The sequence below is a fragment of the Columba livia genome, chromosome 1 (genome assembly GCF_036013475.1).
Source record: "Columba livia isolate bColLiv1 breed racing homer chromosome 1, bColLiv1.pat.W.v2, whole genome shotgun sequence".
NCBI classification, from domain to species: domain Eukaryota; kingdom Metazoa; phylum Chordata; class Aves; order Columbiformes; family Columbidae; genus Columba; species Columba livia.
Window position 1 is genome coordinate 65,349,279 of NC_088602.1, and position 15,043 is coordinate 65,364,321.

Genomic DNA, 15,043 nt, shown 5'->3' on the forward strand with positions numbered 1-15,043 from the left:
GCATAAAATATGACCAAGCTGAGGAATCAGATCAGACTCAAATACTATAGAGCTGGAGGGAATAACCTGTTCTTCACATCTGTGTTGGATAAGACAAATGGCAGCAGCTTCAAGTGAATGGAGATGTAGATTAGACATTAAGAGAAACTGCCTAACGCCAAGAATGGCAGAGTACTGGAATAAATAGATGAGGGAAAAATTGTGTAATCTCTGTCACTGGAGGTTCCCAAGACTCAGTTAGATAAACGTTTGCTGGTGGTGGAAAATGATTTTGTCTTAGTGCGAAACAGAGGGGTAGATTAGATAACTTCTTAAGATGCCATTCGGTCCTTTTTTTAATGATTGAGTTATTTGATAACTGATAATCACATAATAAGCACAGATCTCAGAATCACCACTTTTTCTTCTGACAGGATGCATTTTACTGCACTGATAGATTGATTTGGCAAGGGTCTATATAATTCTCTGTAAAATCTAATGGCTTTATGGTCTGGTGGTTTTGGCACTCAATGTGTCTCGGAGATACATAGACTTTTAAAGAAAGTATAGCTGAGAAGATGCAAGAATCTTATTTTAATTAGGCTAAATTAATGTAGCTCTGAGATTTGTTTCAGTATAAGCTTTACTTTATTACAATTACTTCATCATCAAAATCACTCCTTCAAAAATAGGGAGATGAAATATAGGAAAAACATCCATGCTAGCCTTGCAAAAGGAATTTTTGTGTCAAAAAACTTGCCCACAAATGTTGCACACACAGACACAAACTAGAAAGCTGTCAGAGGTGATAGAAATTAAATATAGGGAGAATTATTTTTTTCCATGTTTAGTAATAAACTTCATGAAGGCCATCAGATGGAAATGCGATATCCAAACTAGTAGGCATCTATGATCCAAGTTTTCAAATATAGGTCCATGTGATCTGGAGAAGTGTTTGCAGTATCCTCTGAATTGCAGGCAAGTTTAATCCAAGAAGAGCCTTCAGCATTTCATTGCTGCAATTACGGTGAGTACTTAAATGCTTAGAAAGTAAAAATGTACTTGAATTTACAGCTGTAAGCTATTCTTCTTTCTTATAATCCTGATAAACATGAATTATCCATTAATTACCAAAAATTATTTTTAATCTTCTTAGAATTATCTTAGTTTTAGCCAGCTCTGCTTTCTGCTTTGCACTTCTCTTCTGCCCACAAGCTGAGTGGAATGACATACCCTCAACTAGACATGTAGCGTTTCTCCTCTGTCAGGAACCTACTGCACTGCTTCTCAACAGCCCACCTCCCCTATCCAGAGCCAAACATATCCAACTTCACCCTTCATCCTCCCATGGCCATAATATAGTTTATCATCTGCGTGGGATCTAGTAAGGCCACTTATTTGAGTGCCTCCTCTGCCTCCTCCTCCTCATGCTTCAGAAGTCTTTTCCTTACAAAGCCCAGATGTGTTCCACCAACCTGTGGAACAAGGTAAATCTGTGTTCTTGGCCGCAAGGCTCTCGGACAAAGCCATCCATGGCATGTTCAGCCCTGAAAAACAAATCAAAACAAAGCAAAGTAAAACAAAACCAAACCAAACCCACAAAGCACAGTGAGAACCTCCTCCACAAGCTCTCAAATCCGGGGACTGATGAGTCAGCATGAACTTCCAGCAAGTTCTGCCTCTTCCTAGCCTAGAGGTATCCTAAATAGCTGTACCACTTCTGCCCAGCTCTGCTCCAGAACCTGTATTAATGTACCCAAACAGGGACAAGAGCAATGATCTGGACTAGCTCAAATCATCAGACATGGGTACAGTCCTGGTGCAGGTATCTAATATGTACCTCACTTTCCCTACAGCTTGACACAAGACACAGAGTGATAGCTGTATCATCTATAAGGGTACAGCTATGCAACTACAGAAACACTGTGAGGGCCCCAGAGAGAGCAAACTAAGGCCCTGCTGAGAGGCAGTGCTCCCTCCACAGCACATGTCCCTGTCAGGTTAGTCACAGAGTCATCAAATCATAGAATCATTTTGGTTTGAAAAGACCTTTAAGATCATCAAGTCCAACGGTTAACTTAACATTGCCAAGTCTACCTCTAGACCATGTCCCTAAGAACCTCATCTACACATCTTTTAAATACCTTCAGGGATGGTGACTCCATCACTTCCCTGGGCAGCCCGTTCCAACGCCTGACAGCTCTTTCCGTGAAGAAATTTTTCCCCAATATCCAATTTAAATCTCCTCTGGTGCAACTTGGGGCCATTTCCTCTCAACCTATTGTTTGCTGCTTGGGAGAAGAGACCAACTCTTTCCATGCTACAACCTCCTTTCAGGTAGTTGTAAATAGTGATAAGGTCTCTCCTCAGCCTCTTTTCCTCCAGGGTAAACAACCCCAGTTCTCTCAACCACTCCTCATAGGATTGGTTCTCCAGACCTTTCACCAGCTTTGTTGTCCTTCTCTAAATTCGCTCCAGCACCTCAATGTCTTTCTTGCAGTGAGGGGCCCAAAACTGAACACAGAATTTGAGGTGGGGGCCTCATCAGCGTCAAGTACAGGGGAACAATCCCTAGTCCTGCTGGCCACACTATTTCTGATACAAGCCAGGATGCTGTTGGGCTTCTTGGCCACCTGGGCACACTGCTGGCTCATGTTCAGCCAGCTGTCGATCAACACCCCCAGATCCTTTTCTACCAGGCAGCTTTCCAGCCACTCTTCCCCAAGCCTGTGTCACTGCCTGGGGTTGTTGTGACTCAAGCATAGGACCCGGAACTTGGCCTTGTTGAACTTCGTATAGTTGGCCAAAGCCCATCAATCAAGCCAGTCCCTCTGTAATGCCTATCTTCCAACAGATCAACATGGGCACCCAGCTTGGTGTCATCTGCAAACTTACTGAGGGCGCACTTGATGCTCTCATCCAGATCATTGATAAAGAGATTAAACAGAACTGCCCCCAATACTGAGCCCTGGGGAACACCACTGGTGACTGCAAACTGGATTTGACTCCATTCACCATAACTCTTTGGGCCCGGCCATCCGACAGTTTTTTATCTAGTGAAGAGTACACCCATCCAAGCCATGAGCTGCTAGTTTCTTCAGGAGAATGCTGTGGGATATGGTGTCACAGGCTTCATCAAAGTCCAGGCAGACAACATCCATAGCCTTTCCTTGATCCACTAAGTGGGTTACCTTTTCACAGAAGGAGATCAGGTTGGTCACGCAGGACCTGCCTTTCATAAACCCATGCTGACTGGGCCTGATCACTTGGTCATCCTGTATGTGCCTTGTGATGACACTCAGGATGATCTACTTCATAACAGAATCACACAGAATCATAGAATCGACTGGGTTGGAAAAGACCTCAGAGATCATCGAGTCCAACCCTTGGTCCAACTCTAGTCCGTTTACTAGATCATGGCACTAAGTGCCATGTCCAATCTCAGTTTAAAAACCTCTAGGGACGGCGAGTCCACTACCTCCCTGGGCAGGCCATTCCAATGCCTGACCACTCTCTCTGTAAAGAATTTCTTTCTAATATCCAGCCTAAATTTCCCCTGGCAGAGTTTAAGCCCATTCCCCCTTGTCCTACTGCTGACTGCCTGGGAAAAGAGACCAGTCCCCACCTGGCTATAACTTCCCTTCAGGTAGTTATAGAGAGTGATGAGGTCACCTCTAAGCCTCCTCTTCTCTAGACTAAACAACCCCAGCTCCCTCAGCCTTTCCCCATAGGTCTTATGTTCAAGTCCCTTCACCAGTCGTGTTGCTCTTCTCTGGACCCGCTCCAGCACTTCAATGTCTTTCCTGAACTGAGGGGCCCAGAACTGAACACAATACTCCAGGTGTGGCCTCACCAATGCAGAGTACAGGGGAAGGATCACTTCCCTTGTCCTGCTGACCATGCTATTTTTGATACAGGACAGGATACCGTTGGCCTTCTTGGCCACCTGGGCACACTGTTGGCTCATGTTGAGCTTCCTGTCAATTAGTACCCCCAGGTCCCTTTCTGTCTGACTGCTCTCCAGCCACTCTGCGCCCAGCCTGTAGCGCTGCAGGGGGTTGTTGTGACCAAAGTGCAGCACCCGGCATTTGGCCTTATTGAACTTCATCCCATTGGAATCAGCCCATTTTTCCAGTCTATCCAGATCCCTCTGCAGAGCCCTCCTGCCTTCCAGCAGGTCGACACTCCCTCCCAACTTGGTGTCATCAGCAAATTTGCTGATGATGGTCTCAATCCCCTCATCTAAATCATCAATAAAGATGTTAAACAGGACTGGACCCAACACTGACCCCTGGGGAACACCACTAGTGACTGGCCGCCAGCTGGATGCAGCCCCATTCACCAGCACTCTCTGGGCCCGGCCCTCCAGCCAGTTCTTAACCCAGCGTAGAGTACACTTGTCCAAGCCATGGGCTACCAGCTTTTGCAAGAGTATATTATGGGAGACAGTGTCAAAGGCCTTGCTGAAGTCCAGATAGACCACATCCATGGCTTTCCCCTCATCCACCAGGTGAGTCACCTGATCATAAAAGAAGATCAGGTTGGTCAGACAGTCCATCCTGAAGGTGCTGTGTGATTCCATTCAGGATGATCTGCTCCACAACCCTGCCAGGCACCGAGGTCAGGCTGACAGGCCTGTAGTTGCCAGGCTCAGCTCTGCAGCCCTTTTTGTGGACTGGGGTAACATTGGCCAATTTCCAATCATATGGGACCTCCCCAGTGAGCCAGGACTGTTGGAAGATGATGGAGAGCAGCTTGGCAAGTTCTTCTGCTAGCTCCCTCATCACCCTAGGATGGATCTCATCTGGTCCCATAGACTTGTGAGGATCCAGATGGCTCAGTAAATCCCCAACTATTTCCTCCTGGAATACAAGGGGCCTATTTGGCTTCCTATCTCTGTCAACCACCTCCAGAGATGAGTTATCCTGAGGGCCACCTGTCTTACTGGTGAAAACTGAGGCAAAGTAGGTATTGAGTACCTCAGCTTTCTCCTCATCTTTGTTAACTATATTTCCCTCAGAGTCCAACAGAGAATGGAGGTTTTCCTTGCCCCTCCTTTTGTTATTAACATATTTGAAGAAGGACTTTTTATTATCCCTGACAGAATTGGCCAAATTAACTTCAAATTGCACTTTTGTTTCCCTGATTTTTTTTCTGCATGATCTAGCTATTTCCATAAATTCTTCATAAGTAGCCAGCCCTTTTTTCCACAGTCGGTAAAGTCTCTTTTTATTTCTGATTTCATTCAGAATCTCCAATTTAGCCAAGCTGGTTGTCTTCCCTGCCGGCTAGCCTTTCGGCACACTGCTATAGCCTGTTCCTGTGCACTCAAAACCACCTGCTTGAAGCATGCCTTCCCTGGCACTATCAGACTGACAGGTCTGTAATTCACTATATCTGCCTTCCAGCCCTTCTTGTAGATAGGCATCACATGGCTGATCTCCAGTCAACAGGTACCTGCCCGCTTAGCCAGGACTTTCCATAAATGGTGGAAAATGTCTTGGTGAGTAGCTCCACCACCTCCCTCAGAAGCCTCAGGTGGCAGTCCTGCCAACACAGGCTTCTCGCTGTTAAGCAGTTCCCCCACTTGCACTACTCAGGCCAAGGGCTGTGCTTGGAAAGGCACAACACCCGCACAAAACTTGCCCAAGTGCTTTCTCTGCTGTGGTGCAATTCCACTGTTTCACCTATGGTAGCTGTTCTATGTGTATGTATCCCTCAGCTATCCGGTTCCTGGGTTCAGGCCAAAATAATTATGTGTCTCCTTCCATGGTGGTGTGTAACCAAGGTTTTTTCCTACCAACTAATTCTTCACTCTAATTCTTGTCACCATCCCAAAATGCTTGGCATGGCACAGCAGAGCGTTGCTGTGGGAAGTGCAAGCAGCTCTCTGCACTGCCATGGGGCAGACATCCTTGCTCTCCAATGCTGTTTTCTCCCATGCCTTCAAGTAGCAGCTTGAACCTCATCACAAGAGTACTTTAAGGCTCATCCTCTTACCCATCCCACCACTCTGCACAGGGTGGATCTAGTTCTGCATCCTGAAGCTTTGCCAACCCATACCATTCCCTTGTATTGTAATGGCTTCCAACCCTGTAGGCACCATGCATTGTGATTGCCTTTAACCCTGGAGGGCCCATGACATTTTGTGGAGTCATGTTACATAGACCCCACCATACAACTGTCCTTAGAGCTTGCTGTGGAACGAGCAGATGGTGCCACCCCACCAAAGGTCAACCACAGCCTGTGCTTGCCTCTGCTGCCTTCCATTTATGTCATGTTTCCACTTCTGTTCTCACCCTTGGTGCAATTTCTCCAGCCCAGGACTCCTGATCTGGACACCAGCCTCCATGCTGCTTCCAGCTCCATGCCTAGACTTCTGCCCCGGTTCGTGCTTCCACCCAGCTTCATCCTGCCTCCCCAGCTGCCCTCTGGTCTTCATTTTTCTTCTAACCAGAGAACTGGGAGCCCTGTCCCACCCAAACCCTGGTATATAGGTGTGGTAGCACCTTGTGGGGTTTAAAGCTTAGGTGGTGCTTGGAATAATTAAGGGGCCAAATGGATTCCTCCTACAGCTTGGCTGCCTCAAGAGAGCAGGGATGTGCATATATTACCCCTACAATCCTGCACAAGGCATTTTGACACCACACGGCTCCTGTTTTCATGTCATTCCAAGCAGCCTTTGACGGATACAGGTCTGCAGCATGCAGACAGGACCTTTGCCATGTTGAAATGCCTCCAAGCAACAACCACCCATGTTGGCAGGCTATTAAGTTTCTACAGAATTTTGACAAGACTCCAGATGAACATCAAACCATCACAAATTTCCTGAGGGGCTAAGAATTAAAGAAAAAAAAAACAAAAAACAAAAAACTGACTTCACATGTCATTATTCCCTGCAGCTTTGTAGCTAATTTAGAATCTGTTGATCCTGGTGCCAATAAATAGTTTATCTTTAAACTGCCTCTGTACTCAGGCTTGGTTTCATTCTCAGGTTAGTGTTAGACCTTTAGCTAGCAAATCAGTAATCTAACAGCATGTATAAGAGAGATATTCACAGTAGATATTTGCCTGACCGTATTTGCTTCATTAAGCAGAACCTCGCATGATAAGTAAATATTTATCTGGGAAAACTTGCTTTCTCAGGAGAAGGTGAGTACAGAATTGATATGCGTGCTAATGCACTGCCCCCCAGTGGAGTCAGGGTCTGGTTTAGGAGACCCAACTTTTCAGGCCTTTTCTTGTAAGGTGTGTAAAGAAAACACTCACAGGACATACATTAAATCAAAACATTAAATTGACCATCCGTGGGGCATTATTAAATCTATTCAAAGGTGTTTTATGGAGAGGATAATTCACATCTGATTTTAAATTTGCAGTACAAAGTAGTGTTATCCCAGAATACCTCCTTTCTCAGCAAGTACTGCAGTCAGAAGGAGTAGAAGGTCTTCAGCTGCTTGTGGATGACACTTTACATTCCAGAGCTGCTAAAGGGAGCTATAGGAAGTTCTCCTTTTTAAAGAATAGCCAAATCCAAAGTTTCTCAAGGCTGACAAACAACTTCACAAACAACTATTAAAACAGCTGGAAGGAGCTGCATTTATTCGCTACAACATCCCTTATCATCCACTAGGAAAATGTGTCACCTTCTGGTTTGTAACAGAAAAGATTATATTTATTTGATCATATTAAATGTTTCTAGAGATAACTTTAAATCCTCTCACTGGCTTCTTGTCTTCCAGACTTCTTAGGACTGTTATTGCTTCCCAGAGGTCCCTTTCCTATCATTATTTAGTTTTCCCTACAGCAAAACAGAATATTATAAAACCTTAGATCTGGTTCACAGTTATAGTAAGACTTTTGACATGTCCAAAGGCTCTTTTATCAAAAAGCAGCTTTAAACAAACACGCATTTTAAAAATTCATGCAACTAAATGTCTAGATGCTAGAAACCAAGACCAAAAGACCATGATGTTCACCATGATTTCAACTATTTTCTGGTGTTATCCCTTTCATTTTTCCCACAGTGCTCTGTTACATTTCCACCACATCACCTCTATGTTAGGACAGGGTAATGCTTCTGAAACTGCATCTTGATGTTTTCTTGTGCTTCTGTCACTGGAATGGGATGATGCAATAGATGTGCATTGGGATAACAAAAATATCCATTTCTGCTCACAGCATAGTCAGGTTGTAGCACCATAAAAAGCATGTGAATTGGCTAAAAGAGCAGTTAAGTGGTGGAGGGGAGGTAATATAAAGCCAATTTGAAATACAGTACATTAGAAGAGGACATGTAGTCTGGGGTTAGTGGTACTCGGGTCAGAAGCAGGCAGCAGCCCTCCCATGGTGACTCAGGGAGACAGTCATGAACACCCTTGTAGCACACATGGGAAAAGCAGTGTGGCATAGCACAAGCAGAAAGAGTATAGCTTCCTTTCTATATAGATATTTTCCAAACACCCTATACCTGGCTTTCCAAACACCCTATGCACCCAAACACTTGGCTTGCCTTCCAGGGCATTAGTTTGCCTGCCTGAACTCCTCCATTTGCCCATGCCTTCTGCAGTTTTTGCTGTCAGGTCAGCATGTGGCAAAACCTGACCCTCAGATATTATAGGGGGGACAGTAGTTTGTGCAATGGTTTCCAGTTACTCCAGTTCCCAGGCATCAGGCATCTAGGCTGAGACACCAGCAGAGCCCACAGGAGACAGCCCCACACCTGCCCTAGGGTGGCCATGCAGGCAGGAATCTCCCTGAGCTACCTGCAGTGAGCAACCCCTGGACCCTGCTGGCCCCTGTTTCCCCAAAAATAAGACAGGGTTGGTATTAATTTTTGCTCCAAAAGATGCTTACTTTTTTACACGTATAGCTGCCTGGAGACTATTTAAATTACCTGTTTTTATGAACTGTAACTAGGGCTTATTTTTGCAGTAGGGTTTATATTTTGAGCACCCTCAAAAATCCTGAAAAACCACGCTAGGGCTTATTTTCAGGGTAGGGCTTATTTTCAGGGAAACAGGGTAGCAACCTGCTCCTGCTCCCACTCACCTCAGCAAGCTCTTCTCCCCGTTGCACACCCCTTGTAGCTAGGAAGGATTTGGGATGGTTGTACCCACAGTTATTCATCCTTCTCGTGCCCTGCCTTGCTGCTTGCCTCATGTGGTTTCAGCAGTCCACTGTGGTGCTTCCAGGGTCGAGGGAGTTGGTTTTTGTAAAACTTTTGGCTGATAGTTCCCTAATCCTGAAAATATTCTCTCCTCCCCATCTACATTTGGGGTCAATAGCTCCAGCTGTTTTATTAGTGGTTTTTGCACAAGAAATGCGCTTACGTTTGCTGTAGATCATGGAAGAAACAGAGACTTCCTTTAGATGTGTGATACCAGGCTCCTAATTTATCCTTGACAGGAAGATTTTCTTTCTAATACCATGGGCTGTCTGGACTTCAATAAAACATTTGTGGAGTCTCCTTCTCTGGAGACATTCAAAAACCGCCTGGACTTGTTCCTGTGCGACCTCACCTAGGCGTTCCTGCTCCAGCAGGGGGATTGGACTAGATGATCTTTTGAGGTCCCTCCCAATCCCAAACATACTGTGATACTGTGATTTGACACTGATATGCATAAGGAATATGGGATAGGTCCAACAGGTAAAACATGAGCAAGCAGAGAGCTCTGGATGGATCATGTCAAAAGATCAATTACTTAATTGAAGGCTCCTGCCTGGTCTCTCAAAACCAGTCTGATTTAAGTGTTCTGGGCTGCAAGTTGCAATCAGAACTAGCTGAGCCCACCAAGCTGCAAGGCAATACCCCTGCTGAAATGGCCAGGTTGCAGTTGCAAGGTTGCTGTTTCGTGGGAAGGAAGCTGAGTGGTTACACAAGCTTACATCCTGCATGGCACTGATGGTGGTGTTGTCTCAAAGTTCTCATGATGTGCATGACAGTGCTGGTGGTGGGAGAATAGACATGGTGAGAGAAATTATGTATTTTATTAGACCAGCCAATAGATCTAGAGAAAAGAAACATCTCAGGTCTAGACCCTTCAGCAGATCCAAAAAGCAGCAGTAAAAGCTGTACTAACTGTAAGGCAGAGGTACTCACTCTTGGATCAATCTCACTATGCTAATCAATCCCACCACATGAGAGAAAAAAGGTGGTTAACACCTGTGGAGTTGGGGGGAGGGGGTGTTACCTGGAAGCGAAGTGACAGGCTTTAAGGTCCTACAGAAGGAAAAAAAAGGAGGTGGGAAAGAAAGAAAAAAAAATAGGATCATTAGCACCTGTGTTATGTTTTAAATACATTGTTACATTTCTGGTATTTTGTAATTAACCCAAGTTAATTGCAAGCTCTTGGCTTGTGCATTTCCAGCCCAGGGGATAACTCAGCTTGACATAGCCTTGTAACAGGTTTATCAGATAAGGTACCACTAGGCTTAATGCACTCCTTAATTAGGAATGTAAACACCTTCATTAAAAAAAAGAAAAAATGAGGGCCTCAGAGAAATTATGAAGAGATTTTATGATTATTGACTCAAAAGAGAAAGTATTCCAACAGAGAAAGACATTTCTTCCTCCTTCCCTAGGAATGGAGGCAATCTACTTCCTAATTGTAACCCTACACAGCACGTTAAGCGCAGAGATCCCCCTCCAGGGGGACATTGTCTGATATTGGGCAGATCCAGGCTGAAGAGAGATCTGAGGGACAGTCAGTCTCTCTGAGTGGATGTAGGTATGAATAGATGTGTTTGAATCCACCTGTGTGCCTGTAAACACATAATTTCTATGGGTATGTCCATATAGTGGGCTGTGACTTCAGCTGCTATTAGCAAAAGTGGTGGTTGTTTCTCCTCTCACTTCTATGCGTGGTGGTTGGCATAAATAGCAGCGTCAGCAGGTCGTAGCTCGCAACTACCCACAGATACGGAGGGTTTGGTTGTTGTGGCATGTTCTTCTGCCTGGCCTTGAACCAGGAGCTGCATTTTGGCCTCTACGCCCCATCCTCTCTCTATTCCCCCTGGGGGACCCACACCCACGAGGTGGGTGGGTGGGTGGATGGGGCACATGGGGGAACTGCTCCCATGTACCACCCTGCATCTCCCTGCTCAGACTACAGGGGCCCACAAGCCCTGACTGGTGCTGCAGGGGTCCCGTGCTGTGACCCCCAGCAACCTCTCCCCTCGGGCACTCCCTGGCACGGCGCCCACTTGCTGTGTGGCCCCTGTTCCCTGCAGAGAGCTTCCCCTCCCTGTGCTCCTCCTCCCTGCTCTTCCCAACAATGGTGGCCTGGGCAGCTTGGGATGTAGTTTTTTAATTTAAATGCAGCCAGCCTTTAGTTTACAAAAATAATAAATCCCCTTCAAACAGAGTTGTGTAAAAAGTAGAATAATAAAAAAACCCTAATGTTTGTTGGCAGCATATGTATCCTTTTGTCTGCAAGACAGAGGCCTGTTGACAAACAAGAGGCTTTTCTGGGACTCGAAAATCAAGTACCAAAGTATAAATGGCCACCACCTAATACTGACTTCATTACATTTGCCAAACACAATGTAATTGCTGCACTGTTGCTTCAGGCACTTGTAGAGGGAAAGAAAGTTTGTGGCTGGAACCCTCCCAATGACATCCTCCTCCATGCAGCGACCTGCTCAGGGGAGGTTCACCCTCCGAAGGGACCCCCATGCTCTGCTGCAGCCCCTTCCCACAGCACCCCAGCTGCTATTCACTGTGCCTGCAAGATGCAGTAATTCTGATGTTTTCATGTAAACCATGGAAAAAAGCAGAACTGCGTGTTAGCTTCTCTAACAATTTTCTGGCTTAGAGCTAAGAGCAGGTATTATTTATTGATGGTCACCATGTTATTTCTATTCTATTTACAGTTTCTGTAAATCCTGTTGTTGGTCACTGTAGGATTTCACCTCAATTTCTTCATGTAAAGTATTTCTAAATTTCTCTACTTCTGTCCTGCCCATCAACCATTACTGTATAAAAAAGATGCCAGTCTCTGCACAATATGAAAAATCCTGCCCTTCCCAAATACTGTGAGATCTGAAGGTATTCAGCAGCTCACAGAATCAGACCCCGAGAAATGGAAGCAAAGTGTGCGCTCAAATGCTTATCAATCTTAATAACACAAGCCAAGACTTAGACTGTTCTTATTAGCTTATCTGTCATCTAGAAAGCATTAAGCCCAGTAAAAAAGGAAAATATGTTAGAAAAACATCATCATTGCTTCAGTGGTTTGCATTTTCCTAATAAGCTTTTAATTTTCTGCTCCAAATAGAAAGTAATACTTGTCTTAGGAGTTAGGGAGAGCTACTGAATCTAAAATGAGTTGTTTTCAAATCAGCAATTTTACCTTGCTCCCAGAAGCAAATGCCAAAAACAAGCTTCCTCTCAGATGAGGAAACTTCTTAGGAAGCGGTGATGGAGAAAGCACAGAGCTGATGCAGCCCTGGGACAGCCCCTTAGACAGTGAAGGACTATACTGTTGCTCATTAATTCTCACCTTAGAATTATTAGGCTTGGGAGTCTAATGTGCTCATTTGCAGCCTTTTGTGATGATGTAAGATCCTTCTTGCAACTATTTCCATGGAAAACTCGGGTGCCCTCCAGCAGTTGTGAGCTGGCAGCAGGGCGAGCTTACCTGGGCTGGGGAGCAGGAGCTCTCTGAGGGAAAACGGAGTGCAGCTCTGGTGTGCCTCCAGCACACTGTTCCCACCGCTGCCATTGCCAACGTTTCTGAAAAGAAAAGCCTAAGCACTTCTGAAAGAAACTAGTAAGCAAACAAGCAAGGGAACCAGGAGTAATTGTGTCAATTGTATTACTTCCTGGCAGACATTAGGAGGAGCTGAAAATAACTGGGAAGTCTTCATGTAAATCACCTTAGAAAAATTTTAGTTTTGGAGACATGGAAAGCAAGCCTCTCCCACTGAGGAAAATCCTCATGGGGACTGGCCAAAAAAGTCAATATTTGTTTCCCCATTACAAATATGTTTCAGATTTTTTTTAAAATTGTGCATCAGAACAAATCCTAGAGATTTTTTTTTTTTTTTTTAATTATCGAAAACAAAAGAGATCGTGTGACTCAGCCTAAGGGTCAGGGCAGCCTTTTGACTGGAGGACCTACAAGTCCCTGCTCATGTTTTTCCCTAATGAGTATTTGCTTCTTTGTATAAAGCAGCACCAACAAGAGAGCTACCTCAGCAGCCTCCGTGGCAGAAGGTCGTGAGTGCCTTTTTCCTACACTATCACTTCCCCACCAAAATATCAGCCTTTCTAGTGGAAACATCACTGAAGCCGATGTGTTGCAGTGGCAAGTTGCAGGATCAACAAATTACCATTTTCCTGCCCAAAAAGCCATCACATGCTCACTCCCTGCTGACCTCCCCAAGCACCTCAGGCTGCTGGGGCAGCAGGGATTGGGGTTTGCCAGTGAGCCACCTGCCCTGGGAGGACTTAGGAGTGGGGATGGAGACCACCATGTTCCTTGGGTAGCCCTGGTTTGGTGGGGTTGGGTTTTTGAGGGATGCTGCTGGCAGATGAGGCCAACGTCACAGAATCATAGAATACTTCAGGTTGGAAGTGACCTCCAAAGGTCATATAGACCAACCTCCCTTCATCTTCAGGTTGCTCAAAGCCCCATCCAGCCTGGCCTTGAATATCTCCATCAATCTGGAGGAGGACGAATCAGGGCCATGCCAGTAATAAGGGGGCCAGAGGGCAGCTGGCTCAGTGCCAAGCAGCTGTGGGTGCCCTGGGGCCAGGCAGGGTGACCCCAGGGTCCCCTCAGACCCCATACCTCATTAGTGCCCTTGTTTCTTCAGGAACATATAGCAGCCATGCAAAGTTCATTGAAAAGAGTCTTTCCTTCTTTCTTGCCTTTTTCCTACTTTGTGATATCTTTTTTTTTATTTTCCTGAAAATCTTTTTAGAAAGCTGGTGGCCCATCTACATGAGAGCCAACACGTGCCTGTATGTAAGGTGAGAAATCAGGCTTGAATACAGACATCCAGATGAATCTTCCAGATAAGTGAGTCTGTAAGACACAGATAACTCTCATTAGACTTGATTGACCCCACGTCCTCAGCACACAGTGCCCCCAAATTAAAGAGTCTTTTATGTCCCCTCTCGTCAACACAGCTCCCACTGGAAAAATCTTGTTTCTGTGTCTGAACAATGAATTATTTTTGTGACAGAGTTGACAGATCACAGAGTCAATTAAAGTTTAATGTGTAGCTTGAGCTGTGCTCACTTACTTTTGATGTTTCAGGTAAAAGGAAGAGAGTTATATCATTTTAACACTTTTTACATCTCTCTCTGAGGTAATTTTTAAGGCGTATTTCTGAGGTCAAAGCACTAAAAAATAGATGTGAGGAACAGTGTGTTTTGTGTTGTCCTACAAATGCAATATTATTCTTCGTAATATTTTTTCTCAACAATACAAACTGTAACCAAGGCTACAGATAGTTTTCTTCATCATCCCTATGTTTCCATTTGCTATTACTTCTCTAATTTTTCCCTCTCATTGTTGTTTGGTGGTGGGCTCAGGGAACCCTCTTTCCTCCTGAAACAAAAACTCAGATCCCATCTTTTCACGTTATGCTGGAGTCATACTAAACTCTGCTGCTGAACTCTGAAGCCCGTGAGGCCCTGCAGTGAGGATTATATGCTTATCACAGCTAAAAAGGATTTAGCAGCATCAGGAACATGCAGAGATTATCTACTGAGCCCACACACAAAAACTGTAATAATCTGTGGAAAAGGCCAGTTGCGAGGTTCCTCTCATAAACCTAAAGGTTTTTTTGGTGGCACCTGTGAATTACATACAACCTGCCCATATTTATTTATATGAAGCCTTTTTGTCTCGCATTCTGCTGTCCATTGCTGTTGTTGCTAGTTGTGGAGATCTTGGATATGGATTTGTGATTGATACCAATTTGCCAGCTATTCAGGAATTACATTCGCAATCACAGACCTGCTAACCAAACTGCTTCTTAGAAAATGCCAGAATAGAAATGCATACAGAAATATCAAAGCAGTGAAGTTATCTGAGAGAGCAGTTGTGCT

At 44.9% G+C, this 15,043-nt stretch overlaps 1 protein-coding gene and 1 long non-coding RNA gene across 5 annotated transcripts in view; one reads left to right on the top strand and one right to left on the bottom strand.

The window, feature by feature from the left end:
• Positions 1 to 15,043, top strand: part of EDAR (ectodysplasin A receptor) — a 78,318-nt gene that overhangs the window by 31,825 nt on the left and 31,450 nt on the right. The gene's annotated exons all lie outside the window — the stretch shown is intronic.
• LOC135579240 (uncharacterized) lies at positions 447 to 12,949 on the bottom strand. The gene is made up of 3 exons (XR_010471964.1): positions 12,621 to 12,949; positions 10,173 to 10,201; positions 447 to 1,526 (listed from the first exon to the last, which is right to left on the bottom strand). It is a non-coding gene; the product is annotated as an uncharacterized LOC135579240 (long non-coding RNA).